The sequence below is a fragment of the Dromaius novaehollandiae genome, chromosome 8, assembly GCF_036370855.1.
Source record: "Dromaius novaehollandiae isolate bDroNov1 chromosome 8, bDroNov1.hap1, whole genome shotgun sequence".
Taxonomy (NCBI): Eukaryota; Metazoa; Chordata; class Aves; order Casuariiformes; family Dromaiidae; genus Dromaius; species Dromaius novaehollandiae.
The window spans coordinates 12,425,724-12,452,604 of NC_088105.1; the positions used below are offsets into that span (position 1 = coordinate 12,425,724).

Here is a 26,881-nt window from a genome sequence, read left to right on the forward strand (position 1 = left end):
TGACTGCTGGGGCACGCTTCAGACAGGAGCATTTAGTCAGTGTTTCTTCTATAAAAGCTAATAAAAATACATCTTTAAATGTCTTACTGGAAGAAGTCAGGGCTCTTCTGCGAAGTTAACGTGCCCAACATGGAGAGCAGCTTAATTATTACAGGATGAGACAGAGGTGTTTTAGTCCTGCTAGATGTGCATATATTCTGCAAGTTTACTAAGTAGGTGCTGCCAAGTCCATGATGTATATATAGATGTGTGTGTGCATATATGTATACATATATATACCTAAATACATATACATATATATATCACTGTGTATAACCACATGCAGCTATCTGTTTTCTACCAGTTTTCCAGTAACTCTGCCTTTAGCCTTGCAAACTGCAGGATTCTGGCCAGCTGGAGTGGGAGAGGCTGCCAAGTGCGTCAGGTTGATGGAGCCAGCAGGCCGCGCCACCTGACTGTCTGGAAGCATTCTTTTGCTCTCTTGGGAGGTTCCCAGAGTGTCTCCATTTCCTCTGAAGGAAGGTTCACCCATGATTGCTACGTTTATGTCAGATCTTCTTTCCATGGGTACTGAAGCTGCAAAACCCAGAGACCCATGGCTCCTCTTTGCGTTGTTTCATCCATCTCCCAGCTGCCGCAAGCCCTGAAATTCTGCAAAATACAGCTAATGAAGCAGATGAAAAGACACAAGCTCTCAGCAAGTGCTATAGCTGTTTTATAAAAATGAAGGGATGGAACAACAGATGATCTTCTCAAGACCTCTTTTTACCTCACAGCCTGGTGAAGGCAGTAACAAACTATATTTCTCTGCTCTTTTAAAAGAGAGGAAGAACTTTTTTGTCAACAACTGAGAAGATCCTAAAGAATCCAAAGATGCATTAGTAGGTAACAAGAGGATAGCCAAAGTTTACATCATTAAATCTCTGTGCTAATCTCAAGAAGGGTCATGCTGAGAAAATGAATCTTTTGCAAATGTTCATGAATCTCTGGCATTCAGGTGCCCTGCAGGAGAAACACAGAGAGACATAAAAAAAGATTTTCACCACTTCATCTCAGCATGTGGCTCTCATCTGGTTCTGTGCTCTGCCTGCTCCTTTCCTGGGATGTTGTTCAAGGCAAGTGGGATTTTCAAAAGTGCTCAGTTTGGAGGAGATGAAACAAATGTCTGCTTTTCCCCCTGGCCAGGCTGAACAGCTTGCTCCAGCTTCACCTGCCCTTCTGGTTCCTCTTCCCAAGTACAGATGAAGGACAACCCTTCACAAGACTTGGAAACAGAAACAGTCACTTGCATGTCATTTATACTGACAGTTCTGTTATCCATCTGTAGTCGTTTCCTACTGTTGTACTGCCTAATAAGTAGGATGGTCCTTTCAGTCTTGTTTTACACCTGAAAGTGCTATCCTAAGTTTGTGCACAGCAGTGAGGTGGAGCTGAGAAAGGGGAGGGAGAGAAAGAGAGAGAGAGAAAGGAGAGGTGGAAAAAAGCACCAGCAACCAGCCCAGGAAGTTTGGTAAATGCATAAGCAATACTATTAGTGAGCGCTCCTGAAATGACATGTAATATGTAGTATGTAGCAGCTTCACTGATTCTGGGTGACTTGCAGAGTAGGTAGAAACAGGTTCCTCTGTTTCTGAGTCCTCAGAGCCTTTCTGCAGCAGAGGCCAACTTTCAACAGTCTGGGTGCCAGGGCTGCTTGTTAGGCTTTAGATTCCTGCAGCCCAGAGCAGAGTTCCTGCTTACGTCAGCAGTAGGTCTCAACATGTCATTAACAGGTGACATGTTCACCCTGGCAAGGAAATCTGTCATTTTTTGTTCAAGCTCACTGTAGTTTGTCATACATGGAAAAGAGATGCAGCTCCGTGCTCTTTCTCTCTTTCATAACCCAGTGGTTCTAAAACCATGACAAAAATCTGTGCCAGCCTTCTTCTTGTCTTTTGGAGCATGTACACTTTTATTGTACAACTCTGAATTGAGAGTCTTTGAGAAGAGTTGGTTCTGCAGACCAGCTACAGACTTTTAAAATAACCCTCACTGACCATCCATGGCTCTAGTGTGAGAAATGCTGTTTGGACAATAAAAGTGTCATTTTAGAGTGAAGGACTCATGATCTGCTCTTTGACTTTTGAAAAATAAGAACATGGATGAAGAAGAACAGCATGTAAAAAGAAGCTAAGGATAAATGAAGAAGCAAAGAGCAGGTCTTTTTTGCTTACGTGGATAGGAAAAAAAAGTAAAACAGCTGCTTGTGGAAACATGGAAAGTGTCCAGTATAATGAATAATAAGAACAATTTCAAATATATTTTCAGAGATCTGAACAGTATTTATATGCAAATACTATCTCAGAAGGTAGTGGAAAAAATCAGCTTTCCTAACATTGGCTGGAAAACAGAATTTGCTGTTCTGGAAGACTTACGTTTTCCATAGGAACCAGATGAGATGAAGTAGAAAGACTTAACAGAGGTGATTAAAAAGTATTTTGTACTGAAAACAAACTTTCTAGCTGAATGACATAAATTACATCTAGGGGAGCAAATGGCTTTCTAGTGAGCTTGAAAAAGCATGCCAGTATCTGCCCTTTGATTGCTCTCCGTAAGAAAGCCTTAGAGATCAGAGAGCTAGGCTGCAGAGCACAACCTAGGAGCAACCATGGGCATGTCTCTGGGGTGGCACATTGAGCTGGTGTACATCCAGACAAGGTAACCGAGGTCAAATGGACAGTACTAGTTTATGCTACCTGAATTTTGGGGCCCTGCTAATATTTGAAAGAAAGAAATCTGGTCCATAAATCAAGAAAGGACCTCCCATTATTTTCGCTTGTTTTGAATCCTTCTAGCCTTCCTAAAAGATTGGAGGTCAGGATTGTGGGCAGAACACTTCATCCACACTGTCTGATGTTTGGGAATTTTAACGAAAGAAGGAATTATGAATGACACCCTGCATTAAGGATTTGTCGAATTTTATATTTTGTTTTGGTTATTTTAGCAGTAATAATTTTGTGGTTTCTATACTCGCCTTCCCAAAGGAAAGAGCCATCACAAAAAGGCAAGCTACTTCCTCCACAGTGCTATTTCTGTTTTATTTTATTAGTAATCTAAAAAAAAAAGGTTGATCCACTTTCCAGCTTGATACATTTGGTCAAACTCTGATCCTGATTGAGCTCATGTTAATCTCAGCAAGATTAATACAGGTATATGCTAATTCAGGTACCACTCTTTTTAGACAATGGAATGGGCTCTTGCAGTTAGACCTTGCTGGTACAAGGTCAGTGGATATCTCTGCGAAGATAAAGATCTTTCTGTAGAGAATTCATTGCACGATTGGGGTATAAGGTGAAAGGTATTTGGCTTAAAACACAGTTAATTAGATACATGTAGGTAAGCTTTAACCATACATTTATTGGTCCTTCTTCCACTGAAATTGATGGTAAAACTCCTGTGGAGTTCAGCAAAGTGGGATGGAATCTATGTAGAAATTATTTTTCCCAGAACAGCTTTGCAATAACCAGTGGATTTGCAAACTCCTCACTCTGACACATTGAAACAATTTGGGACTTTCATTCCATTTTGCTTTAATTGGACTTTGCTACATCTGAGTCTTCCTAAGTGAGTTGCTCTGCCTAAAATATGTGCAGGCATGTTTGCGCTCTCTGAGGGAACACAGAGGTTAAACTAGAAGGCGAGGTTATGTTAGCAAGGATATTTTCTTTTTATACTGTTTCCAAAGGCAACCCTGTTTCGGCTCACCACTCTGGCTTGACCGCTCTGTGCCTCTCCATACCAAATCATGCTGGGATTTGATGAGAAAGCACATCCTCTTTCCAGGAGCCAAGCCAACCCCTACATCCTAACTCACTGGTGTTCTGGTACCGTAGGCACTTTGTGGTCTGAAGGCAGACTACGAATGTGAGTATTAGCCGTGGTGATATTAGACTGTCCAAACCCTCTGTAGGAAGAGAAGAAATTTCTTATGAAGCTGCTGTTGCCTGTTTGTTTGCCAGTTCCTCCATCTTTATGTTTCTTGAACAGTGCCAGCCAAGATGGTTCTTAGCTGGATCCCAGTGCAGGCAGGGCTTGATTTGGTTCATGTCTTCCATAAAAGTTTTCCATCTCTGACCAAGGTATTTCAGTTTGGGTTAAAAATGTGAGTAAATCAGAGCTGGCGTCTATCCCAGACATATCAATTCCCTTAATTCCCTTTTTCCTGTGGCTTTGGGACAATCAAAATAGGGAATGTTTCCATTGCTATACCTTTATGAAAGTACAATATGCGAATGCTATATCCTGAGTGCATCTCAGTGTTTCCTTACCTTGGTCGTTACCAACTGCACAGCTTTCTCTGGCAATTATCTGAAATGGAGCACTGCAGTAGAGTAAAGCTTTTGGCAGGACTTGGCTTGAGGGAAGATCAAAAACTGTGGTGTGACAGTTAATGAAACAAGAGGGAAGCTGTCAGTCCCAGCCAGCCAACACTAACAAGAGTCCAAAAGCGACTCAAGGTGCCAAGGTGTCTGTCTGCATTTGGAAAGAACTGTGGGGGTCGTACAGAGGGCTGGGCTGAAGGCACTTTTCCTGGCAGGAAAAGCTACTCATAATAACTCGGGAGTTGTGGAGACCAGTCTTCCTCTCCAAGATCTGTCATGACTGTTGTGTACTAAAAGGTGTCCTTATGATGCTGTCTTTTTTAAGCTATAGAACAAGTTGGCATTATTCTACATCCCTTGGGTAACCTCACTTTGTTGAGGGCCACAGACTTGGGTGGAGTGTATGGAGGCACACTGTGGATCCAGGGATATAAACTGAATGCACAGTAGTTGCAAGGACATGAACATGAACTGAACGGTGCGGAGTGCCTGGTCCCCAGGAGAGACAACCAGTGTCCTTTAATGGGCAGTGTAATGGAGTTAAAGACAAACGTGGCAGTCTGCAGCAATGTGAGCCATAAAGCAGAGCAGAGAACAAGGACTTCCTGTAACGAGCCTGTTTATCTCTAAAGCAGTGTTTCTTAGTTTGTGATCCAGGGGCCTTTTGGGGTCTATAAAACATCCAGTGGTGGCTCATGAAACAATAGTAAACTCTCTCTCCTCTCCTCTGACAGCCACACAAGCAAGCAGGCAAACAAAATGGGAGAAAATAAAAGCTAGTATGGCTTAATTTTCTAATTTTAGGCTTGTGTTTATTTGATTGCAAACGAAAAATATACAAGTTGGTCCTTGGATTATTTTTTTTTCCTGAAGAAAAAGGTTAATCCTTGCACTTGAGAAGATTAAGAAATGTGGCTCTGAGGGTGCTGTTTTTGGAGCCAATTACAACAGCATCGAAATGTTGAAAGATTCCTTTTGTTTGTTGAAAGATTAGGCTGAAGCCCTTGAGTCTATAAAAGAATAATAAACCCTAGAGGGATAAAATACTTCGTCGCAATGAGGATATAAAAGCCGTCTCAGAGTGGAATGTGACCTGGATGGAGGCACAGAGCTGGCAGAGCTGGCACTGATAATTTCTAGAGCTACCTGTGCCCAGAAAAAAGGACTGTGAACTCTTGCATTATTCAAGTTACATAATCTCATCCTCCACCTCGTGCCATCACCTAGAGCTGTGCAACTTATGTAAAAAAACCACTGTCATGTTGATGTAGCATTTGCAAAAGCATGTGCATTTACATGGTGTGCCCAGTCCCCATTAGTGTCCCTCAGTGATGTATAATCTACTCTGAAGTGAGTTGTTAGAATGGGTAGATTAGCAAACTCGTGTCTCATGAAACCTTGGAGTGAAAACTAGCTGTAACTGACCTTTTCTTCCTTGCCAGTATTGTCATCTGGGACGTATCTGTTTTAAGAACCAGGCAGTGTACATCTTGCAACTGTGCAGTGTTTGCTTTTCAGAGTATCGTATTTTCAGGAGTATAGTTTCTGGATTATCTGTAAACCCCCTGAGATTCATCAGCAGTGAGGATTATGTAGCTGTGCCCTGCCTCTGACTTTGTGCAAGTTATCTGCAAGCGCAGATTACTAGAGGGGATGGATGAGCTGAAGACTTTCAAGGAACAGTATGTTTGAAGAGACACAGGCAGTCTGAGGTGCAGGGCTTGCATGAGAAGATAAAGTTGCCGGAAAACACTAGCCATGCATTTGTCTGGTCTGGCTGAAATGGTGACAATTCAGCAACGGGAATGGCAGCAAACACCTTGGTGCAGGTGTAGGTGTGTGTGTGAGATAAAACAGCCAAACAGGAGTGACGACGGTGTCCCTGGGTTATGAGCTGGAAATTCACAGCCAGCGATTCACTGTTGGTCCCATCCTCAGGCACCTGTCTGAGGCTTGATGGTCATGGGTCACGTCCAACAATCCCAATCAGCCTGTTGCTTATGGAAGTTTTGCCCAGCTCCCCCTCTCTCCCCCGGGCTGAGTACTGATCCTGCTGCCCCAGCCCATTCTTGTGGGATGCTGCTACCTGTCACACCAGGTATGGATGGAACACAAACAGAGCCTGATAAAAATCACATGGCGCCTTTCACTGTTGTCTTAGCCAAGTTGCAGTGTGATTAATCACACTATTCCTGCCTAAACTTCCCCTCGCTCACCACGATTGTAATTCCTTTCATTTCTTTTCTGGCCAGCGTGTTATGTTGAGCAGCACTTTCTCATTAGTTAAGTGTCTTTGTTTCACCTCAGAAAATGCCCTTTCTCTGTAGTAAATGAGGTGATTCCTCAGTGTCTCTTCTTTCTTCCCAGGACGACTGTGGTGAGGATTTGTAAGCAAACATTTGCAAAGTACTTTGTGATCCTCTGATGTAAGGGTTTATACAAGTGTGAAATATTGCCTTTAATACGCCTTGTGCTGGCAGTCTGAAGGTCAGACCGCCGCTGCATGTGCCTTTGTGCTGTAGGTGCCGATATGCTATAAGCCCAGAAAGGGGAAGCTGTCTTCCTTCTCCAGCTGTATCCAGAACTGGAATCATCTCTCCTAGCCTTGGGATCAAAGCCTGGCTTAGCATGCCGGCTGGGGTGAATCTCTGGATGGCCGATGGACAGGTGGTGTCTGTGGAACATTTGGGTCTTATGAAACCAGTCTCACCAGGATTTGCAAGATGGAAGGAAATTCGCCCACCCTCAGTGGCTTGAGTTTGATAGCAGAGTGGAGGTGCCTTTGGGGAATGGGTGAGGAAGAAGAACTCTTGAGAAACTGATTTCTACTTCATGAACCAATTCCACACACAAATGAAAAACAAGCCTAAGCAGAATGAAAATCCCTAATGTACTATAAACATAACCGGCTCTGACATGGTGTGTCGTCCCTGTGTGCCTTTTATTGGACTTGTCCAATTCATCAGACTTTCACTGAGTTGACATCAACTTGGAAAACAACATAGACCCTTGGGCAGGACTAAGGTCAGGCGATTGCTGGCTCTCACCACCGGCCTCAGCAAGGAGTGTCCTGGGACCTGTGCGCCTGCTGCCAGGCCTCTCTGCGGTTGCTGTCGGCAGGGCACAAATTCGATCGCAGCCCAGCAGGGAGCCCATCCTCCATGTCTGTGAGTTCAGGTAACTCTTGGCAGACTTGTAGGAAGCTCTGATTCTTACCTTGATGACCTTATGGTAGGAATAGGAATGATACAACAGGTCTAATCCACACCTACTAGTCTGGATAAGTTTTGAAACTCAGTCTCTCCTTTGCACTCAAGCAGAGCTATAAAAGCAAGTGGGTCTGTGAAATCAATGAAGCCAGCTTTCCTTTGCCTACCGCCTGTGGGTATTCTCTGATGTCTAATAAAATAAGGTTATTCACCTTCCCTTTGCTTGGGCCCCAATTTGGATCTCTCTCCACTGTCAGGGTATTCTGTTGTCAGGAACTTAATGCCTCTGAAATGTCTGCCCCTTTCACCAAATGGGTTTCAAAACTTGACAACCAGTTCAAAACTGACAAGGAGACACAGTCACGTGGAATATTAGCACACTGATGTTGTTTCCTTAGGAAATTGGCCTGAAAGCCCCCCCACCTAGCCCCCTTCCACCTGCCTGGTTTCAACTTTGTTTCTGCTCATCACTGGAGCCCCTTGGTGACTGGCGTGGCAGACTGGCATCTGCTCCTGGAGTGGCAGAGACCAGCTCTATTGGGTACTGCCGTTTCGAGCCGTGAGGCAGGGCAGCAGTCTCCTACCTCCAGCCAGCTCGATGTTTGCTCTAGCTGCTGAGGGCAAAGCTGTCTCAGGCAGCCCTTCCCACCCAACATAGGCGCCCTCCATCGCCTTCTCTCCACTGTGCCTGCGATGAACTCAGGCTAACCAGCAGATGTTTTGATGGCTGAAGTTATGTGGATGGGTCCTACTTTATAGGGTTGTACCAGTGGTGTGCCAGGGATAGTAAAAAGAGTCACTTGTTTAGAGAAGACTTAATGGGCCCTGAGGCTGGTGTGAGAGGAATGGAGAGAGTAGGACTGTGGGACAAGAGGGAAGGAGCCACGGAGAGAAAGAGAAGAAAGAGTGAAAGATAAGGCTCTACTTAGACATGGATAAAAAAACTTCTGGCAGCTTTTATTATTATTATTTTTAGCACATAACAGATCAACCCTTCATTAATTCTGACCTTCCAGATTTAGAGGATTTTAGATAGAATTCTAAGTGGTCTGATGAATCACAGTGGATAGTAACTTTAGGCCTACTTTGCTGCCAGCCACCTCTCCTCCCAGTGCCACCTCAGCACGAAAGTACATGAAAACACACACAGGCAGGCGCGTGCGCGCACACACACACACACACACACACACACACACACACACACACAAGCAAGGACAGTGCTGTCAGACTGATCCTCTTGAGGACAGGAGAGCACATTCCTCCCTGGGTGACAGCGTGAATCGTCCTGTTAAAGGGGAAGAGCCATGGCAAAAGAGATGCAAGTTGAGTCAGCCGCCTTGCTGGTGGGGGCTGGAAAATGAGGGTGGAAGGCAGGGGTTTCCAGGGCTCAAATTAATTGCAGGGAGGGGGCTTTCATGGAAGGAGGAGAGGTCAGTTGCACTGGATAATGCCTTGGATTCAACTTTTCTAGGAAGCTGCAGCCCAGAAGACTTCTCTTCCCTGCCAAGTGAGAGCCAGCAAAATGACACCCTTCCCCCAGGCCTCCACCCTCGGTATTGCAGTAATTGAAAAGGGAGATTATTCCTCGTGTGCCAGGCATTAACTCTTCAGCTGCTGGAGCAGCTCTTCTGCCCTGAGCAGCGCTGTCAGGGAAGGCCCACGACACCTCCAGGAAGCTGCCTGCACCCTGCGGCTTTGCTCGCTGCCCCGAGGATGCAGGTCCTAGTCAACAGGACAGAACCACATCTGCCTCAGAAAACCACTACCACTTGAAGCAGCAGCAAAGAGTGGAACTCACACGTCCGCAGCTCACACCTCTGTCCCCTTAGCTCACAGCTGTTGCACTCTGAGCTTGCACAGAAAGGCCTTTTCCACCACTCTCTTTACTCCTCTGTTGCCCTCCCTGTCCTGTTTATCACAGCGGTGGGTCCAGGCTCTGTGTGTCAAACTGGGAATCTGCTCAGAATTAAAACCACCCCATGGAGGTTACAGCTCAGCCCTTGGTAGACTCAGGTTTGCATAGCTGTGAGATTTGAATTTATACCTTAAGGGACTTCCAAAGCTGTGAGCCAATGCCAGTTCCTGAAAACTAGTCTGTTTCTCCTAACTAGTTAAGGAAAATGGAAAATCCACCACATGTTGGGAGCCCTCCTGCAGGAGACTCCTCACAGAAGCTGGCTGTCCTCCTGACTTGGGGAGCCTGTGGGGAGCCATGGAAAAAGGTGCATCTCAGACGCCAAGGAAGCATCACTTGGTGACACCACGTCTCTTGAATTTCTTCACTCCATCTTTACACTCTTGTTAGAGAACTGAGGAGAGGCATATGGCCTGACTAACTGTTAATCCACTTTCCTCAAAGAGTAGCTCTGCCCACTGGTCCTTGTGCTTCATTTTAGAGAAAGCTCCTCTCCGAGGCACTCTGTGGGCATGTAAAAATAACGTAAAGCCTGTAGCCATGGGAGAGCGCTACACAACTGCTGTGCAAGCCCTACACAAACAAATTGGATTCATCCCTGACCACTGCCTGTGCAGAGAGCTCCTCAGAACGTTGCAGGGCTCACACCAGTGCCCTGAAGGCAAACTTGTTGAGGCTGTTCACCCTACACATGGAGACCTACAGCCAGAAGCCCGTCCACTGCTCAGCAGGAGCATGCCATGCTCCCGGACCAATTGACATTTCTTTGTATGCTGTCTCTCATGCTGGAGGACGAGGTGTAATGTCATTGTGGACAGGCCTGGTATATCACAGCCACTGGGACTCATTCCATGTGACTCCTTGGATAAAACTCAGGGTCTGCTGCAGGACTGATGGGGATGGGACCCAACTTCATAGGTGCTCGTGACAAGCGGTGCTACTTTCATCATCAAATTGGGAGCTCTGGCAGCCCTCTGGGCACATGTGGGGACTAGTGTCAGATCCTCAGCTTGGTCTAGAAACTTCAAGGCCTCATCACTTTGTCAGATCACCTTCCTTGGAGAGATCATGCCCCACGCCATATCTGCCTGAGCTGAGTTGTGCTTTTTGTCCCTCCCAGGCTTATGCTGCTGAGAACTGAAATGAAAGAGAGTGGCCATGGGCTTCCTTTACACCACTGCCAAAATGCATGAGGGGATGGGGGTCCCAGGACTGGCTCTTGTGCCCCGTCATGTGGGTCTCTGAGCAGAACGCGCTTCTCGCAGTGCGAAAGGGTTAAGCTGTGTTGTTCATTGTCACATGATGCTGGGAATGCAAACTGAGTAAGAGGCTGGGGAGCTGGAGCAGCACATCTTGACTGCACATGTGGCCTCTACCACAAACACTTCAAAGTGCTTCCCTCAGACTGACGGAACAGTCTGACGCCGACTGTAAATGCCCTTGACACGCAGAGTGGAAAATATCAAACGCTTCAGCAGTCCCCCCAAAATGCAGCCTATTTTCACTGGGGAAGGCCTTAATGAACCTGTGCTGGAATGAAGGAAGGAGGGAAGGGGAGGGCTGAGGAGGACGGGAGGTGTGACGGGTGGTTCTGATTTAGCCCTTGTATAGGTACACGCCAGCCTGGGCAACTGGACTTAATCTGAGGCAAATCCAAGCACTCTAGGACATTTTAAGAAAGGCTGAGACATCAATCCCGGGCTGTTTTGTGTCAAGACCCCACTGTGCCTTTCCCCTCCTCCCTGCCCCCTTCGCATGTACCGAACTGCACAATTAGGAACAAAAGAATTTCCAGGCTGGAGATTTTTCCTTTTCCTCTCCTCGCAAAACCCCCCACCTCTCCCCATCCCTGTGCTACCCTTCCCTTTGCCACCACCAGCTTTGAAACATCCAGCCTCACCAGGTGCTCTGTTGATGCTGGATTTCTCTCCAAACCCAGCACGGAGCGACCAAGGGCCGTGACTATGTCGCAGGAGGAAGCCTGCCCTGGTGAGGGGTGCCCATGGGCAGGAGCAGATAAGCCTGGCAGCCCCTTAGGCAGTGCAGACCCTTCTGCTGTCTCTTCCCTTGCTGCCCAGCAGCTCTGGAACACGACCATGTTTGCATACGGAGTGACATGAGGAAAAGCCCTGCAGACTGGAGCAGCAGCTCTTAACCTCAACCACACTAGGACCTGGGAGTCTCTGGAAGCCCTGTGCTGTGGTCCACCTAGGAACAGCATCTCCTGCCCTTCCTCGTGACCTGCCAGGACATGCAGTCACCTTTGGGGGTGCACACAAGACATTCATGTTATGTCACCGTGTTGGGTGACACTGCCATGTGCCTGCCTACAGTGGGAAGGGCAGGCAGCCTCCAGCCATTGGAACAGCAGTCTGTGCCCATCCCTGTGCCATGAGACACATCCCTGGCTTGTGATGGAAGACACCAGTGTCGTAGTTATGGGAGGGACTTGCAGAGTCAGAGAACCTGGGGAAGAGGCGGCAGCATAAGCAGCCAGCTCCCACAACAACTCATGCAGCCTACCCCATGCCCAAGGAAGGAGGGCGGTAGTGAGCACCCCACCAAGAAGGGAAACAGCATTGGCACGCTGGCTGTGCCCAGGTTGGCTACTTGGGTCGGGATGGTGAGTCTCTTGAGCCCGCTACAGCAGGGCCTCTACGTCCTCCATGGCAAGGGGATAGGTCTGGCTGCTGTGGCTTGTACAGATATCATCAGCCAAGAGTGCGAGTGAGCAACGGAGTTTGGCCCAAATCTTTTGAGACCATTTCCACATCAGGTGCTGCACAGAGAGTGGGAGGCAGAGCAGGGGCCCCAGCCAAGGCAGAAGGTGTCGTGTTCTCCTTGCTGCCTGCACATGGAAACCCCCAGTGGACCAAGAGCAAGGCACTGCCTCTACGGGAGCAAAAGATATGAAGTGCAAAAGTGTGGCTCTTGACCAGCAGCTCTTGACCCTGAATTAGCATCCAAAAGACATAAACATCTCAGGTGGCCATTTTGAGCATGATCTCAGCAGACTCAAGGGACAAACGAGCTGGTTTCAGGGGAGTGAGCCGTGGCCAATGGAGCAAATCTAACTACACAGCCAGACACAACCATTCTGCATAGCCAAATGCAGAAGAGGGGACAGAAAGACGACAGGTCTGTGTGCGGTCTCCTTGGCTCCAAAACAATACACATCACTGAAAGGCTGAATGGGACTCTATGACTGTAGGCAGGGATCCATTGGTTATGACACACTTGGCATGAAGAAAATTGCCTCATAAAATACTTCTCAGATCAGCAAGAACTTGAAGGATCTCAGGAGGGAATTGAAGGAGAGGAAAGTTCAGACGATCAGCTTAAAGATCCCTCATGTCTTAGAAGCAAAAGCAGACAGGATCCAATGGGGCAAAAGATGTAAAATGAGGTAAAACAAAGGTGTTTCAATTCATGGAGCATCGGGTATGCTTTCTGAGGGAGCATTTCCCTTTTCTGAGGGAGCTGGACCACCTCCATGTCCCTGGGAGACCAACCACTATTCTAGATAACAAACGAGGTAGAGCAGTTAAGAGGGCTTTAATGGAGCATCTTTGGGGAACAATATTTAAGAGGGTAAACAGAAGACGTAGGTGCCATCATAAAATGCTGACTCCTGGCAGCACAGATGTTAAAAAGCAAACCTAGAAGCCTGGGCAATAAACAACAGGAGGTAGAAATAGCCACTGGTGGGGGAAAAAAAAGACTTGGTATTTCTGAAACCTCATGGGAGCATTTACCCATAACTAGTCTGTTGGACTCACCAGTACCCTCTGTTTGGAAAAGATGCCTTGCCTTCTTTAGTATTCCTGACTTTTCAGAAGGGCAAGACGTAGGATGCCCACTATCTGGTGAATCACAGGATGGGATGCAAAGGGAGTTTGCTGGGGAGACCGAGTCAGAGAAAGCAGTCAGAGCAGCGGTGTGTTCCTACTGCTATCCGCAAGACATACTGGGGGTATAGTGAGGGAAATGCTCGAGGTGGTGGGATCCTGCTTTGGGGGAGTGGGCAGCCACAGAGATGCCAGGTGGCCGATGGTGAACCTCCCGGGCACTGCCAGAGCCGATGGGTGATCTTGGGCACGAGCACCAGGCACATCGGGCACTGTGGCCGGTGCGGGGTCCTTGTGTGCTGGTCCTGTGCTGACAGATAAAGATGGATTGATCGTTGAGTTGCAGATTGATGACTGCTGTCAGCTGGTGGCCTGCCTCGCCAGCCAGCGAAGGGAAGCAGACTCCATGCCCAGCCCTTTTAAAGGCTTTTGCCTCAGGATATGATTTATTGTTAGAAAACAAAGGATGTTTAAGAAAAAAAGCCAACGCGAAATAAAACATCTCAATTGATGAAAGCTGTCTTCAGTCCCCTGTGGCTTTGCCCCCTCTCCACAAGCCTGAGAGAAAAGGAGGGCTACCCCCCCCCCCCCCGCCATATAACCCTAAACCAGCTTCCTCTGCCTTTTAGATATGTAACTCTCGTCTCCTGATGGGCAGAGACTCCACAACCTATTCCCAGGCTGTCTCTGTGCCAGTGAGCATGACATTGTGTGCAAACCCAGAAGAACTCTGAACAGTGCTATTTATATGTGATGAGAGACCAGATTTTTAAAAGCACAGAGGTGCCCAGCTCTGGTCCCTGCTTCTGGTAAAAGAATAGTTTCTCCAGGCTGAAAAGAGTTAGGAGCAAAATTAGGAGTGGAAGGAATTATTTAAACCAAAAATTTGAATAGATGATAATTGGGAAGTGTTTATGGACATTTTGTGAGGTGGTTTAAGATAACCACTATTCTAGAAGCATGAGTGCTGTTTTGTTTAGACAAGCCCCAGCTAGGAGAGAAGCAGTGTTACTTTACATTTAATATACATATATACTTAGAGAAATAGCATTATGAGTATATATATTTGGTATCTATGCACATGCACACATATATATGTATGTTAAATTGTAAATAAAGAAGAGAAATCTGATAGCAGTGAGTACAAACCACTGAGAACATGCAGACAATTGGGAAGAGAAGCTAAAGGTGGAAGTGAAAAATCTGTGGCCTGTAGGGTTAATGATAAAAAATTGTTTAAATGTATCAAGAAAAGCCAAATCCTAGCAATCCCAGGGATCCCAGACAACAATGGAAAAATATTCAGTCCGTGTGTAGAAAAGACAGTTATTTGTTCAACATTTATTTTCTCTTTGGAAAGAAGGATGACACATTCATACTTTACAGAGATAATGAAATACTTTATATTCTATCAGTGATGAAGCCGTATGTTAAACAGCAGTGATTAAAGTTAGACATTCTGCAGGATCAGATAACTTGCATCAAAGGATAAACAAATTGGCCCAAGAGCTCTCTGAACCATTAGTGTTGATTTTTAAACAAATCTGGGAACACTGGGGACGTTCCAGAGGACTGGAAAAAAATCTAACATTGAGCTAATAAAGCCGTAAACAAGATGACCCATGAAAACAAGCAGTGCTTAGCAAGACGTGGATCCAGAAAGACTGATCATAGGAAGAACCTTTATGGACCACAATCCGTGCAGACTCAAGGTATGTAGCATAATTGACATCAATCAGCTGTATTTGCAGAAAATAGATCCTGCTAGACTTTTTACTGTTTGTAATGGGAAAACAACTTTAACTGACAGATCTTTGCATGATGTTTGACTTAAGTCTGCATGGCTTCCTGACGTAAAAATATCATCCCTGTACAAAATGAGTATAGTCAGGATTGAATGACTTTATAACTAGGTCAACTGTGAATTTAGCAAGGTTGTCTGGCAGGATGGTTCCTTATGGGATAGATCACTGCTAGAAAAATGTGCAGACAATCCAAAAAGGTATAAACCTCTATGTGGACAGGTCATTTGAGCTCTGTCTATGCTAACCGGTCTTTGCATCCTCGTCTCCAGATCCTCCAGATTAGGGAGCTATTGCGATGCGCCAGCATTCCCATCTGGGTTTCCTTTGTGTGCAAACTGAGGCTCTGGGGTTGCTGGTACATACCCAATCTGGAGCTGGGATGCAGCCAAAACATGCCTCCAGATCAAAGATTTCGGAAGCATTCTGGGAAAACTTCATCTAGACATAGCTTGTGTCCCTTGGCCAGGAGGACCCCCCCTCAACAATATGTGCTTTAACCCAGCTGAACACAGAGCTTCCTATACCTAGAAGGTTTGACTAGCTGGCATAACAAGTCATTCAGATCCTCAGAGCAAGGTAACCCCATAAGCTCTGCAGTCCTCTCGGGCTTGTGAGAAACAGGACACATCAACCAGTGCAAAGGTGCATGTGATAGCAAGTGCCATGCATCTTTCCCAGAGCTGCCCCACACTCGCATCAGTTCAGAAACAGCTGTTCCCCATCATGCCCATTTATTCCCTCAGGCAGTGATAATAATCAACTCCATTTCAGTGTATGTGACGGTCTGTCTATTCCCTTCAGCCGAGTTTCCACAACAGTGGTATTTACAATCAAACGCTTGCACCCAGAAATATATGCAGAAATGCCTGGATGAATTTTCATGGAAGCTGAGAACCCAGTTATTCTAGGTATGCAGTTTTCAACCTGTTATGATTTATGGAGTCTTAAATCTTTTCCCTGAGTATTTGAGATCCTCTTTAGAAATTTCTAATCTGTAGATAATTGCAGAGCAAATATGAATATTGTTTCCTTATTCCTTGTAGGAGCAGTTCACAGTGTCTTGCTGAGTTGGTGGGTCACAACCCCCTGATTTAAAAACGGAATTCCTGTCTCTTCAGAGCATGGAGAAGGAGGTAAGACCAGGAAATAGCTCAGGTTTTACATAATGCCTTTTAGCCTGGGAAGTGTCAGTGGTTTGACTTTGTAGGAGCACCACTCTGTGCATGGCTGGAACACATCTGCCCACACGGAGAAGTAGGTAGGGCAGGTATCTCTGAACTCTCTACAAAACTAACTACACCCCAGCAAAATTCCAGGGGAAAGGTAGGTGGGCAGAGGGTAATTAGCCCAGCTGGAACTCAGTAATAACTTTGAGGCTCAAGACTGAAATAATGTTTCCTGCAGAGATAAGGCTGAGTGATTTACAGGTGAGAAGGAACCATGGCTCTTCTCTGAGAAGAAGGCAGCCTAGGACTTTACCATCCACCAGTTGTCAGAAATGAGACAAAAGATCAGAAGGAAAAGGCCCTCTCCTCCAGGTGTACCCAGTCCTGGCCACAATGCCAGACAGGCTAGCGCACAGCAACTGGGGAAACCTCTTAATGGTGGGTGACCGTCTTCCATCCAGGAATGGACTGGCTCATCGTGGTTTCATTTGTAGGGGCTGCTGGGATGGCCATGAACATATGAGTCTGTGGCGCATTCATGGGGTCAGCAGGATACAAAATGAAAATCCCTTTCCCTTGGCAAGCTGCGTGCTCCATAACTCAGGAATGCGAACGACCACATGTTTGGCTGAAAAATGATCATCCTCAGGAAAGGAATAGGTCTATCATGCTAAAGGAAGGGAACAGCTCAAAGCATGACATGCAGAAACGACACCTCAGGGCTTCAAATTTGTTCCCCATCAAGGCAGAGGAAGAAAATTGACCTAGATGCTGTTGAGGTTGACAGGTCTTAAATTTAATCTGCTCTAAAGGCAAGACATGACCCTTTTTGTGCACTTTGTAAGGCTGCAGCTGTTTTACCGATTGGCTTTTCCTACTTTCTGGCCACCTCACAACCTCTCAACAAAGCAGAGAAATATTCATGTCTCTATATGACTGTCAAACATTGACTTCAAGGGGATTTTCTGCGTGAATAGCTGCAGCTAGGACTGCCTGGACTGAAACCCAGGGCCTGAGGAGCTGGCTGTTGCCAGAGGATGCCATACCAAGGCCTAAAACCCTGTCTGGATTGCTCCTGCAGCCGGAGATGGGTATAATGAAAATGGTATCTCCAGGGGGGCCCCATAGGCTGCCTCTGGGCTGAAATAGTGAAAGACATGCCTCCTAGCACTGCTGGTCTGCTATGAAACTGCTGTTTAGTGACAAGTGACTGTCAGCATTGACAGCAAAAAGCATGAGCACCCCAAGTGGTCTGGGCTACAGGTGAGGCCATGGTAGAGGGCATCCCTTCTTGTGACCTTGCTCCTCTCTGGTCAGAACAAGCCTTTCTCTGGATCCTGAGGCTTTCCTGCTTGCTGGCTGCTGCCAGAAAAATAGCTGGGGCATGTCAAAGTCCCTGTGTTAACTGTGAAGCTCCTGGGAAGTGGCCTGGATGAACCGAACCCTTTCAGAGCTCCCACTCCCTCACTCCCTCCCCTTCAGCCCTCAACCCTGATTCCTCAAAGGGAGCACGTTTCTTCCCCTTTGACTTTTTGAGACCCCCAAACTGGGGTTTGGGAGTTTCTTGGACTTGGTTTGTCTGCTGTTGCTGATTTTGCCTTTTTCTTCCTTTTTATATTATGTCATCAGGCAACTGTAGATTCAAAACTTGGTGAGCCCTGCTGCAGAAGCCAATGGCCCTTCCACTGGTTACTGATGCACTCAGAGCCGCGCCGGGTTGGACCTGACCCCCGCTGATCCCACCACCGTCACCTCCTGGCTCTTGCTGGTGGTCTGAGCTTTGCTGGCAGCCTGGCCATGAGACGTGGTTCCCGGCACGGCCCTTCGGGGCCCTGTGGTTACCGCATGAGCTAAGGCCTACCTGGATCTCAGTTCAGCTGCAGCCGTGTGAATAACTGCTGGGCTTTTTGCTTTACCAGTGGAGCCAAAATGCTGAAGAAGAAAAGGTTCCTGCCAAGCCAGCAGAACACATCCATCTTCCTGGTGAAATGAACAAAAAAGGGTTTCAGGTTAATCGATCTACCCAAAATGAAGCATTTTGGTTTGGCCTTCTTCACTTCCCTGTTTCCTCCTGAGTTCGCCTGTTGTGACTCCTTGGATTTAGGATTTGCTGAATTCGACCCAAAGCCATGGAGGGGTCCAGTCCACTTGAATTAGTATTTCGCAGACAAAGTCCATATCTGAAAACTTGTGTACGATTTTAGTTTCAGTAATTTTCTCTATCACAAATTCCCTCCTTTGACCTTGGTCCAAATACTTGAGCTCTATGGGACATTTGTTTATTTGTGTAAGATCCTCTTCCCTTTCAGTGCTGATTGTTCGTCGTAGCAAGGACTATATTTAAACAGTACCCTATGTTTACGCAGTTGGCTGATGTGCTGTTGTGAAACCGTTGATTGAGGCCTGTTAGAAGATGGAGCATACTCAGTGCAGATGGACTTTGTGCTTAATCCATGTGCCAAATGCTAACCAGTCTCTGCTATTTAAGAGGCTCGTGATCTGTCTGACTTCAGGCGCTGTCACAGGGATAGAGAAAGGCCCATCTTCTCACTCAAGGGACACATCTTGCCAAGCTTCCAGTCCCAGCTCCAAAGCCCAGAGGCACTGCCGCTTCTCGGTAAAATGGTTGTAATAATGTTTTAACATTGTTAAAAAAGAAAAGGAAAGAAAAGAAAAAAAAAAGACCTCCCTAAATCTTGTTCAAAGGGATGGTGTAAATAGAGTCATGGAATTTTTTGAAAAATACAAACCAAAACACAGCCCGAGGTGGAAAACCAGCATGGAAAATTGGAGCCCAGTTAAAGTCTGGAAAATATAAGTAAGTGGAGAAACTTCTATTCTATTCTATTCTATTCTATTCTATTCTATTCTATTCCTAAAAAGCTGCCTTGTATATCCTCTCCTTGGGCAGAAGATGAGAGAATAGGTACAAGGTGACTAGGCACCTCAGAGCACAACTGGGAAGTGTTTGCATGTGTTGTGTGGATCAGGATATAAGAACTCCAATGGGCAGAAGAGCATGAAATGTTCACCAGGGGTCAGGGGCGTGGTGGAAGAAGTAGGAAATGAAGAAACCCAAAGTTTGGGCTCTGGTTCAGCCACTGTTCCCATGGTGCCATGGGAAATGTCAGAATTTGCCTTTCTGTGTCCCAGTTTTACATCTCTTCAGAGGTAACAAGGCTTCCTTGTCTCATTTGTGCATCAGGAAAATGCACAGTCCAGGGTGACAGGACACAAGCTACTCTGCTCCCTCGTACCTCATTGATAGGGTAGGAGAAGTCAGGAAAATGTACTTGGCATTGTTGAGGGGTTAATTTAAAAACCACAGTTTTGTAAGAATTGAGGGAGGGGTTTCCCAGTCCAGATTCCCCTGCATTGCGCTAGGTAGTTCTCTGCAGGCCCTTAGCAGGCCCTTGCAAACTCCATAGCATAGTCCCCATGTGACCTCATTATTTTCCCTCCTGATTATCCTTTGGGCATGAACTAAATAAGGGATGTTTCTGCTTTCCTCTCACATTCCTCTCTTTCTGGCCATGTCTTCTAGTCCTTCTGCCTCCCTTGGACCTGGTTCCTCCCATTATTTTTCCTTGCCCGCATCTTCTCCCTTTCCTATTTGAGGTTAGTTTTGTAAGAGGCCCAGCTGCTCCCCCACACCTCCCAGCTCTGACAGGGCCCTGCAAGAACTTTCTGCCCTTGCTGGGTGGTTTCCCAAAGGCCAAGTGCCTAGGGAAACTGGGGATGAGGCAAAGCCCAGATGCCACAACTGCACCACTTGCCAGGGTGAAAACAAACCCTTTCCAAGAGGCCTTGGGGCAGGGATGCTGGCTGCAAGAGAAAAGTTTTTCTCATGTGTTACAGACACCATGCACATGAGAGGCATGGCTCTGCAGAGCTGGGGAGCAGCGGGCAGTGCATGTTTCATGCCTGTACGACACCCTTGTGAGCCCATGGCACTTCAAGGACCAATGAGGTTTTGCCCACTCTAAGGCAGCCTCATGGTGGAAAAGGCTGGGATGGTCTCAAACTGCCTCGGGGCTCACCCTTTTGCAGCCCCTCCAGCAGGAAATTTGCAATGAGTGAGACCAAGGCGGGGTGGGGACTCTGAACGGAGCTGGTGGTAGCAGCCAAGGGAGCACACAGTAGTTCCTGGTCCCCATTCAAAGAAAGTAATTAAGACGCAGAAGATAATCCCCCTTCCCTCTCGGGTGACGCTGCTGTGTTTTTCCTACTTTTTCCACTGCGAATGGGATCCAGCTGTGAGGTGGGCTGGCATGGGGCAAGGAGATGCTGCTGCAAGGGGGGTCGAGTCATTCACAGCATGGACTGAGGCCCGGAAACCAGGGGCTGAGGCTGAGGATCCACATGGCGGGTGTGACACTCTGCAGCAGGCACCCACAGTGGACGGCATGCGGATTTGGGGCTGACTCACAGGGCCAACGGGCTGGTGGGCTGAGAGAGGGCTTCAGAAGACATTAGGCCATTTCTTCAGTCAAAAGTGGGTGCATTTTTCACTGCCCAGCTGAGGAAAGGTGCTACAGGCATCCGAAGGGTATGGTCACTGGGGAGTGCAGCCATGACCCCGCGGTGCCTCTGCCCTGCATGGTGCTACTTCCCCCTGTGCAGACTACACACATCATCCCCAGCACTTCAGGGAGGGAGCGCAGGGGCAGTATGTTGCATAAGAGTGGTGGCAGAGGGGAGATACTTACTAAAGGCTGGGGAAAATATATTTATATCCGTACAGAGACCAAACTGCTTTGCCTGCCGGGATCTTTGTCCAGACATCCAGCTTGAAATTGCCATGTAAAATGAGTGCAGAAGGTTGTGAAATGTGCTCTGCTCAGGCATGAAAGTGCACCGGCAGGAGAGTGCATGTGCCTGGAGCCAGCCTGGCAAGGTCCTGCTTTGTCCATATGGGAATCCACCAGGCCAGTGACTCAGTTGGCCTCAGGAATGCATGTCTGAGCCATTTCCCCTCAGCCATCTGGGGAACTTCCTCTCCGTGTAGTCATCCTTGCAAGCATCGAAACCATGCCATTTCATCTGGTGAGGTGGGGGGAGCTAGAAACAGGGCCATGAAGCGGGGTGGACACCTGGGCAGTTCTTCGGACATGCCTGCATGTGTCCTCAGCTATTTGGCAAGTCTGTGTCTGGACCATGGCAGTTCCCAGCTTGTCTTGCACAATTAAAAAGTCTAGTTGTGGCTGGGCAGCTCCTACATCCTGCTGGAGACTTCTTCTCTCATTGTCCCAAAGCACGGCCTGAGGGGTCAGTCGTGCTGATCTGTCACTCATGGGAAGAGATCGGAAAAAAACTGCAGGCTGCATTTGACTATGGGATATCCCAGACTTCAACACTCAAAGGGAAGAAGCAATGGGACCCCCAAAACTGTCAAGGCACCTTTCTATATGGGGCAACATGATGGGGCAACAGAGAGGAAGTTGCTCCTGTTGATGGATCCACAAATAAGTCAGAGGAATAGCAGGGCATGTCCTGGGGATTTTGCTGGAAAAAGAACTAGCAGGTGTTGATGAAGAAGACACTGGACTGAAAAGGGAGCAGCAATGCCCATGACCATGTGGCTGCATGACTCCTGGGGAGGAGAGCAGAAAAGCCTTCTCAGAGGACATCTTTGGCAATAGAAATACAGATTGGGTAATGCCAAGATCCATTGCGAAAGGGAAGAGATAGTTAGCTTTTTTGAATTCCATTTTCTTTTCCGATTCAAGCAGATTCTCATATCGAAAGTCCATCCAGGTTTCTATGTGTGCTTAAAAAAATAAGGAAAAGATCCTCAAAATTAGGCAAAAGACTTTTTTTCTTTCTGGTTAAACAAAACATTTCAGCCTTTTTTAACTTCTTGCCTCAGGCGCACCTACTTAAAAACATTATGTTAGCTTGAAAACAGTTCCGGATTTGAGGGAGGGGGTGTTTTGTTTTGTTTTGTTTTCCCCTCTTTTAACTATCAGGAAACCAAAAATCACATATTTACATCAATCTTGCAGAATTCTGGATTTATGTCCTACTGAATGGAGGAAGGTTGCAGGACTAAAAGATGGGAACCCTAAACGCCATGGTGGGAAGAGGCTGTGAAAAGTTCAGATAATCACCTAGCTGTTTACAGCAAACCCCCATTTCTCAAATCCCCCCACCTTTCTTAAGGGGGATTGTCAGATCTTGTCTTTCCAGAATGATTTTCCTTGCACCTGTGTCCCAGAGAATATTTGCTTCTACCTGATCAGCAAGGACATCTGAGAAGTCCTCTGGAATATCTGGATGCAAGCTTTGAATTATTGACAACATCTTTGGAGGCACACATGAGACAAGTGTGCCTGAGGCCTAGCGGAAACCTTGCAGAAGACCTCCCCGTGGCCGAGGCCCGAAGACCTGTGCAAGTGGGTGGGAAAGCTGCATTTCTGACTCTCTGTTCCTGAAGCAGCTGAGGAACGGAGGCAATGGCTCCAACAGATGTGTCTCTGTCAAGAGAACATAGCCAAGGAAAGCAAGAAACAAGAAAAGCTCAACCACACGTTTTGTTGTTTACTTGCTTACTTTCATGCTTTCTCCTTGAAGATGATGTCAGGTCTGGGACACCCGCAGCCTTATGACAACGTAACTGCCATTAAAGTGCCATCAAAGGAGGGGAAAGCCAACAAAAGATGCTTCCCATTTCCTGAGCTTCAGATTGCATCCTTTTAACTAACTCTGTTAACTACCTCTGTCTGTCAGTAGCGAATCTAGGGCCAGTGAAAGGTACCAAAATTGACAGCCTCCTTGATCTGCCTTGCTGTCAGTCCTGACACAGAGGCTGAGAGCTTTGTGGGCTGTGGAGACCAAATTCCTCCCCATTCCTATACAGCATCCATTTGGGCAGCGGGGGATCACACTGATGAGACAAACTGGTTACACACTGGCAGCAGGACAGGAGGTTTCTAAGCATGCTTCGCTTCTGTCTCACAGGGTGGAGAGAGGAGTGCCTGCCTTCCCAAAAGCCCAACATCCACTGCAGCACTAAAGATTTCCTCACCTGCTCCCTCAACAGCCTTCAGCAAGGTGAGACACTATCACCCAACTCAGCCGGCTTAAAGCAGCCCTGCTCCTAGCATGGACCATGGAAAGGGAGGCGTTTCCCCGGGGCATTTGACCCCTACCATCCTAGCCCCTACCACCGGATGGGATGGAGAGTCCTGGAGGGATGTTGCTCCCCTCTTGGTGGCTGTAGAGGGAGCAGGCAAGATGAATAGTTCAGCAAAGGTGCTTGACTTTGGGATGATGAAGGTTATCATGAGACAGCCTCACCCAAAAAGATTTTAAATGCAAGAGAGATCTGAACATCTGTAAACTAGGGACATGTCCTATTTCTGTAAGGGGCCAAAATGAACCCATCTGGGGTCTGCATAAAATATGGCCATTCCATATACCATTTGAGTTCATATAGCAAATGTAGCTTGCATTTGGATAAATATGGTTTGGAACCAGCACGCTGTCATTTGAGCTGCTCCAAATGCCAGAGCATGTGTGCATGAAAATGAACTACCAGTCCCCTGCCTGTTCAGCCCTGGAAAAATCAATCTTCTGACAAAATAAAAAGAAGCCCATAGTTACAATCTTGCCTTTATTTAGGTATGAAGGCCCAGGTCCACAAAGGTATGCTAGAAGTCCATCCTCAATGGGAGTCTTTATAGACTCCCTTGATCCAGGGAATGAACTCCTGGTTCTGGTCATTTATTTAGGACCCCACCACATCAAAGCATTTCAAGAAAGCACTGGGGTCCTGTTCCAGGACTTTTGTGTGTGCTGAAAGATAAGCATGTTTAGATCCTCCTGAAAAATGTATATTTGGGGATCCTTCTCCACATCTGAGTTACAGAGAATGTGAATTTATCATAATACTCTGAAGGAGCACTTGGCCAACCCTGTCCCTTTCTCTCTTGAGAGTCCCATCTCAATCCCTGGATTTAGACAAAATGGGGGGCAAGTATGAAGGCGTGAATAGAAGATTTGGGTGGGGAAGGGACTTCGTAACCATCCCACATTGTAAGAGTAGTATATGCCATATCAGTCACTGCTAATAATTCCTCAAGAGACCTGTCCCAGCATCAGAGCTTTGGTGAAGAAGGTGTATTTTTACTCTATGGACCTGAGAACGATTGCAGGAGTCTGAGACAAGGATTGATCTACAGGACCCCTAGTCCCTGCCTCTAAGTCATATGGAGTGTGTCCTTGCAAACAAAAGCTCATCATAAAGCAGACACCCAGCTAGGAGAACTGAGTCCTTTCTTAGTCCTTTCTTGACAAAAAAAGTAGTTTAACCTCAGGTACTACCTGGATGCTGCTAACTGGCACTGAGACAGTGCAGTTTAACCGCAGACACACCACTAAACCTTCTCTTGTATCTGGTTTGAATGGAAAGGGAGCAGGCTGCCAGCTAGAGCGCCTGGAAGGACATGCTGCACTACATGTGGTTAAAGTAGCCTTAATTTTTTGATGGCAATGGTATTAAATGTGTATAAAGCAGACAGACTGGTGCTAAAGTACTTACTGGGAACATTAATAAACCATGGACCACCCTTCCTCATCATATGATGTGGTTCTGTCCATAGGCAAGATATGTAAAAACAATTTAAAATTAATTTAACTTTTAAACCTTTTAAAAACATATAAAAAACCCACCCTTTTGATATAGGATTAGGCTGTTTTTCCAAGTGGGAGAATGTTCACATCAGGATTGATTTAATTTTTTTTCCCCTTTTAAATCATAAACAGTCCCGGTACAAGAAACAGTAGCTGTTATTGATTAAAAGTTCATTTGCCTTGTCTTTACTGATGATTGATATTTGGGAAGGAGGGATGGAAGAGGGGAAGGGTGTTGTACGTTGGAGAGAAAAAGAAAATGTGTCACATGTTACCTGCATCTTAGAATAATGTTAGTGTTGGAAGGAATACGGATTGTGAAAAATAATAATTGTTTTAAGGTTCAGTACATCTCAGTTCATTTTGTGTGCATGTGTGTGTTTTAATGTGTTAGACGGGCCCTCTTCAAATAGCAGTGTGATGCAGGAGGGGAGCAAGGCAACTGCATTTCCAAATGGGATTTTTATGGCCCGTTGAAGGAAAGCAGCTACCCGCTGAATAATACCGCGTAGTTTCCAGTGGCAGGCTTTAAATGCTTCCTTTCGCGAGCACGTGTGCTGCACAGCTTCGCAGGCAGCGAGTAGCACAAGGTGGAGCAACTCCAGACCTGGCCAGCAGCTTTCAGGTTGGCGTGTCTGGGCCCGAAAACCTAGGTCCAACCCATGCACAAAGCAGCTGGCACTGCTGCCGGCCTCCTCGCGCCCCAAAGGGCTCTCTGCGCCCACGTGCTTGGAGGGAGCAAATTACAGAGACAAGAGGTTGTGAGCTCAGGGGGTGGCTGGAGAGCTGCTCCGGCCTGACCCAGGCCAGAGGGGATGCGGACAGGAGACCAAACGAGGGGCTTTTGGGGGAGCAGTGTGACACTGATGTGGCTTTGTGAGTCTGGAGGATTGTCTCAATTTGGTGAGGCAATAGCCGACATGCTTCGTAAATGGGGTGCCCCAAAACCACCCTTTTTACCTTCTGAAAGGCTCCAGTTTCAGCTGACTCACATGGAAATCACTCCAGAATGCTGGAGGTGAAGGTCCCATTCATTTCAAGGCATTCAAAAGAATGAAACTCAATGGGACATGAAAGATATTTCTCAGTCAAAGCATTTTCCAAATGAAAAAGGACAGGTTCAGAGATGGCGAAATTCTGTGAATTCCTCTCCGTTCCCCAAATTATTGAATTGGGGACAGGGCAGAAAGGGAAACATTTTGCTTAGATGTTTTTGAAGCAGAATGTTTCTGAGTTTTACTTGCACAGTCTTCAGTTTCAAGACCTCCTTCAGTTTCAAGAAAAAATAAAATTCTTAAAAAAATATTTAAAACATCTGTCAAAACAGAAACTTCTCAGCAGAACTGAAATCTGCATTTTCCAAGACTTCATAATTTGCTGAAAATATTTGTGGCAAAATTTCTTCCCAGCTCATTCCCAGTGCAAAATATTTTTTGCACTGAATGAGCATGCTGTGATTTGCAAAGCTCTCCTGTACTTTTTCACAGCACTTCTATGAAGATCCATCAATGTGTGAGGAAATTATGGTAAAAAACTAACAGATTTCCCAGGAAAAGGAGTGCATGGGGTTGTGTCACATGTACCTTCAGACTGGTTTAATAAAAATTCATTGATTATAAATGGACGCATGTTTTAATTTTCAGGCATGGCTCATCTCCATTAGCTTGATCTGCTTAAAAATTAGACACTTCCTACATTCCTAAACACTTCCTAACACACCTGATGCACCCTTTCAAAGATGCCTTTTTTAGTGCTCATTTACACCTACCTACAAAGAAAGCTGACCTTCTGCTAATTACAAATAGCAAGGAGCCCAGAGGGATGCATGAGGTTTTCACCTAAAAGGGCAGAGTTAAGGGTAACTTAGCCTGCGGCCAGCAACTTTGACTTAAGTTGATTCATTACACATTCTCTAAAAGTGATTTTGTCCATAAGGCAGAGGC

The 26,881-nt window shown here is 46.5% G+C and overlaps 1 long non-coding RNA gene across 1 annotated transcript; it reads left to right on the forward strand.

Moving 5' to 3' along the window:
• Nucleotides 1-9,046: 9,046 nt before the first annotated feature.
• Nucleotides 9,047-25,521, forward strand: LOC112997405 (uncharacterized). The gene is made up of 5 exons (XR_003262690.2): nt 9,047-15,045; nt 15,940-16,046; nt 16,182-16,271; nt 17,934-19,122; nt 23,265-25,521. It is a non-coding gene; the product is annotated as an uncharacterized LOC112997405 (long non-coding RNA).
• The last annotated feature ends 1,360 nt before the right edge of the window (nt 25,522-26,881 follow it).